The sequence below is a fragment of the Tursiops truncatus genome, chromosome 1, assembly GCF_011762595.2.
Source record: "Tursiops truncatus isolate mTurTru1 chromosome 1, mTurTru1.mat.Y, whole genome shotgun sequence".
Taxonomy (NCBI): Eukaryota; Metazoa; Chordata; class Mammalia; order Artiodactyla; family Delphinidae; genus Tursiops; species Tursiops truncatus.
Genome location: NC_047034.1, coordinates 22197672 through 22203014, shown reverse-complemented (window position 1 = coordinate 22203014; position 5343 = coordinate 22197672). Strand labels below are relative to the sequence as shown.

The window sequence follows — 5343 nt, the reverse complement described above, 5'->3', positions numbered from 1 at the left end:
AGTCTTCTGCCCATTTTTTAACCACTTTATTTTATTGATACTGAGTTATATGAGTTGTTTATATGTTTTGGAAATTAACCCCTTATTAGTTATATCATTTGAAAATATTTCCTTTCATTCAGTAGGTTGTCTTTTTGTTTTGTCAATGGTTTCCTTTGCTGTAAAAAGCTTTTAAGTTTAATTAGGTCCCATTTGTTTATTTTTTGCTTTTGTTTCCTTTGCCTTAGGAGATAGATCCAAAAAAATATTGCCGCAATTTATGTTAAAGAGTGTTCTGCCTATGTTTTCTTCTAGTAGTTTCTGGTTTCTGTTCTTACATTTAGGTTTTTAATCCATTTTGAGTTTATCTTTGCATATGGTGTTACAGAGTGTTCTAATTTCATTCTTTTAAATGTAGCTGTCCCGTTTTCCCAGCACCACTTTTTTTTTTTAATGGAGATTTTTTTCTTTATTCAGAAACTTAAGACTTGGGTACATCAAATAAAACCAATTTCTGGGGGGAAAAAATCAAAATCCACAACAGAAAAAGAAAAGTTAACACGGTCTGGGCCATATCAGAACGCAGAGTATATATTCTTTTCATTGAAAATGTCTAGGCATTTCATAATTGACCTTTTGATATGAAGTGACCTGTAGTATTTTCAATTTGTCGTTCTTGGTGTTGAGGTCCATAGGACAAGCTAGGAAGTCTTCAAACCTTGAGCTGAATTCCATGAGGGGTTATTTGGCTTTTGAATCGGTTTGTCCTTGTCTAAGAGATAGCAGCAGCAACAGCGCCCACCTTCCGGGCAGCTTCTTTCTTGGCATGATGAGCCTGTAGGACTGTCACATCTTCATCTACCTTGGAGCAGAGAGACTCGGGGGACTCCAGCATGTGCAGCAGCGTAGAGCTGTCAATCCTCAGCAGCATTCCCATAATCTTCCCAGCCAGGTTTGAGTGCATGGTCTAGATGAGCGGGAACAAACGTTCACCCAGCATCTGCTTCTGTTCCTTGGGGGGGGCGGTGGGAGGGGAGCGCTGCGGTCAGCATAGAGGCAGTCAGCGGCTCCTGCCCCTGCACATGGACCACAGGCTGCGGTGCCTGCAGGGGCTGGATGGCAGGGTGAGGGCTGCGGACACTGGAGGCGTATTCGTAAGGTGCAACGGCCCAAGGAGCAGCTGCAGCAACAGCAGCACAAGGCGCTAAGTTCTGCACAGCTGTGGGAACTCACAGACTCACAGCTGTCAGTCAGCCCTTGCTGGGCAGCCCCAGCCCCACCAAAGTCCATAGCCAAGCAGTCCAGGCACTCAGACCTGACTCTCTGAGCGGTTGTAGAGAGGCCGCGAGAGGCCAGAGCATTACCAGTTGGAGCCAGATGGCGAAGAGCTGGACGAGGCCCAGACTGGCGTATAGCACTTGGCATTCCTTGGAAGCCTTGAGGTCTCCCACGTTGCTGCCAGCGTGGATTAGGCCTCAGCTGTGCTAACTGGTTAGGTGTGTAATATGGAGGTCCTCCCTGAGCCTGTGGAACTGCTGGCACAAAGTAGCTCCCAGCTGCCTGCTGGAACTGATTTAAGATGGTATTGGCAGGGAGAGCTCTCATCACAGCCACCCGCTGCATATACTGGTTGGTCAGGTGAGCCTTTTTCTCTTTCTTTCTCTGGGCCAGGGTGACATACAGTGACTTGGAGCCCACGATGCATCCACTCAGTGACTGCTTTGGTTGCCTCTTCAGGGGGTGAGGAGCAGACAAAGCCAAACCTTTGCTTCTCCCATCCTCCAGCATCATCTTAGCACTGGTGATTGATCCTACTGGGCATATACCCTGAGAAAACCATAATTCAAAAAGATACATGGGGCTTCCCTGGTGGCACAGTGGTTAAGAATCCACCTGCCAATGCAGGGGACATGGGTTTGAGCCCTGGTCCGGGAAGATCCCACATGCCATGGAGCAACTAAGCCCGTGCACCACAACTACTGAGCCTGCGTTCTAGAGTCCATGAGCCACAACTACTGAGCCTGCGTGCCTAGAACCCGTGCTCCTCAACAAAAGCCACTGCAATGAGAATCCCACCCCTCGCAGCGAAGAGTAGCCCCCGCTCTCTGCAACTAGAGAAAGCCTGCGCACAGCAATAAAGACCCAACACAGACCCAAAAAATTACTTAATTAATTTTTAAGAAATGATAACAATTAAAAAAAAAGATGCATGTACTACAATGTTCACTGCAGCACTATTTACAATAGCCAGGACATGGAAGCAACCTAAATGTCCATCAACAGATGAACGGATAAAGAAGATGTGGCACAGATATACAATGGAATATTACTCAGCCATAAAAAGGAAAGAAATTGAATTATTTGTAGTGAGGTGGATGGACCTAGAGTCTTTCATATGGAGTGAAGTAAGTCAGAAAGAGAAAAACAAATACCATATGCTAATGCATATATATGGAATCCAAAAAAAAATGGTACTGATGAACCTAGTGGCAGGGCAGGAATAAAGACGCAGACGTAGGGAATGGACTTGAGGACACGGAGGGGGAAGGGGAGGCTAGGACGAAGTGTGAGAGTGGCATTGACATACATACACTACCAAATGTAAAATAGATAGCTAGTGGGAAGCTGCTGCATAGCACAGGGAGATCAACTCAATGCTCTGTGATGACCTAGAGGGGTGGGATAGGGAAGGTGGGAGGGAGGCTCAAGAGGGAAGGGATATGGGGACATATGTATATGTATAGCTGATTCACTTTGTTGTACAGCAGAAACTAACACGACATTGTAAAGCCATTATACTCCAATAAAGATGTGAAAAAAAAAAGGAGGAAACTCTTAACTTCTCATCATCAATGGTATCACCCAAGTTCTTAATGTAGAGATTGAGCCCCTGATAGCAACTACTTCTTTCCTGTTTCAGCTGTTCAAATTTCAGCTTTAAATCAGCCTGCCATTCCACTTTCTTCTGTGGATGGCCAAAGAAAATTACTTTCCCACTGATTTAGGATTTTCTGTGTATAGTATTATGACATCTGCAAGCAGTGACAGCTTTACTTCGTTCTTTCCAATTTGGATTCCTTTTTTTTTTTCCCTGTCTGATTGCTGTGGCTAGGACTTCCAAAACTATGTTGAATAAAAGTGGTGAGAGTGGACATACTTGTCTTGTTCCTGATCTTAGAAGAAATGCTTTCAGCTTTTCACCACTGAGTATGATGTTAGCTGTGAGTTTATCATATATGGCCTTTATTATGTTAAGGTATGTTCCCTGTATACCACTTTCTGGAGAGCTTTTTATCACAAATGTATGTTGAATTTTATCAAAAGCTTTTTCTGCATTATTGAGATGACAATGTGGTTTTTATTCTTCAATTTGTTAATATATCACATAGATAGATTTGCAGATATTGAACCATACTTGCATCCTTGGGATAAATCCCACTTGATCATGATGTATGACCTTTTTAATGTATTGTTGGATTTGGTGTGCTAATATTTTGTTGAGGATTTTTGCATCTATATTCATCAGTATTATTGACCTGTAATTTTCTTTTTGTGTGATATCTTCATCTGATTTTGGTATCAGGGTGATGCTGGCCTCATAGAATGAGTTCGGAAGTATTTTTTCCTCTGGAATTTTTTGTAATAGTTTGAGAAGAATAGTTGTTAACTCTTCTCTAAGTGTCTAGATGTCTGTTTCCTTTCCCAGGTTAGGGAAGTTTTCAGTTATTATGTCTTCAAATATATTCTCAGCCCCTTTGTCTCTCTCTTCTTCTGGGACTCCTATAATGTGAACTGTCATACACTTGGTGTTGTCCCAGAGATCTCTTACACTGTCCTCATTTCTTTTTATTCTTTTTTTCTTTTTTCTGTTCAACATCAGTGATCTCTACTACTCTGTCTTCTACCTCACTAATCCATTCCTCTGTATCATTTAGTCTACAGCTGATTCCTTCTAGTGTATTTGTCATTTCAGTTACTGTATCCTTCAGTTCTGTTGGTTGTTCTTTATACTTTCAAACACTTTGTTAAAAACTTCAATGTGCACTCATTCTTCTAAACCTGGGACCCCAGGGCCCTGCAGCCAGAGACTCTGAGACCTAGCATCACCTACCAGTGAGCAGGAACCGGCCCCACAATCCCTGGCCCCGCCCACAATCCAGTCTGCTCTAGCCTTGAGACTAGCCTCACCCACCAGTGGGGTGCACTCATTCTTTTCCTGAGGTCTTTCATCATCATTATGACCATTACCCTGAATTCTTTCTCGGGTAGATTTCCTATCTCAGCTTCACTTAGTTCTTCTTCTGGGGTTTTACCTTGTTCCTTAGTTTGGAACATGTTCCTCTGTTGCCTCATTCTGCCCCACTTGCTGTTTTATTTCTATGTAACTGGTAGGTTGGTTATGTTTTCTGACCTTGGAGAAGTGGCCTTTTGTAGGAGACATCCTACATGTCTCTGCAATGTACTCATCTCTAGGGGTGCTCCCCTATGTGGGCTGTGGGGATCCTTCTGTTGTAGTGGGCTGACTCCTGTAGGTGGTCTGCTTGACTTACTTGGCCCTCTGTCCAACTGGTTGCCAAGCACTGCCTTGTGTGGGGGCTGCCAGCCACTGATTGGCAGGGCTGGATCATCAGGCATCTGACTGCAGAACCCTGGAAGTTACTGGAGCTAGTCCTGTTTCACTGGTGGGCAACATTGGGGTCCAGGAGATCCTGAGGCCGGTGCTCACCCACCAGTGGGTGAAACCAGGTGCTTGGGCTACTGCTGGCCCACTGATGGGAAAAGCCAGGTCCTAGGGTCTGCCAGGCCCAGGTGTCCCACAGCTGGTGTTGGATCACTGATGGGTGGCGTTGATTCCTGACACACCTGGCTGAGTGGTCTGGGGTGTCCCGAAGCTTTTGTCTGTCCACTGGTGGTGAGGCTGGTCCCAAGGTTAAAGCAGACTTGATGCTGGGCAGGGCCAGGGGTTCTGGGGCTGGTACCTGCCAACTGGTGGATGGCGCTGGGTCTGAGTCTCTGGCTGCAGGCGTCTGGGGTCCTGGGTCTCATGCCTATGCACTGGTATGTGGAGCTGGGTCCCAGGTCCTCTGGTGAGCAGAGCCATATCCAGGGGTGGCCTGGGCTCAGGAGGTCTTAAGGCAGCCTCTCTGCTGGTGGGTGTGTCTGTGTCCACACCCAGTTAGTTGCTTGGCTTGAGGAGTCCCTGTGTTTGTACCTACATGCTGTTGTGTCAGGCTGGGGCTGGTCCCGAGGCTAATAAGCTAGAGGGAGGACTCCAAAATGGCACCGGCCAGCACCAGTGTCCACGTGGTAGAAAGAGTTTCCAAAAATGGCTGCACCAGTGTCTATGTCCCCAAGGTATGCTCC

The 5343-nt window shown here is 45.7% G+C and overlaps 1 pseudogene; it reads right to left on the bottom strand.

The window, feature by feature from the left end:
- Nucleotides 1-653: 653 nt before the first annotated feature.
- Nucleotides 654-5080, bottom strand: LOC109547484 (polyadenylate-binding protein 4 pseudogene; annotated as a pseudogene).
- Nucleotides 5081-5343: the final 263 nt, after the last annotated feature.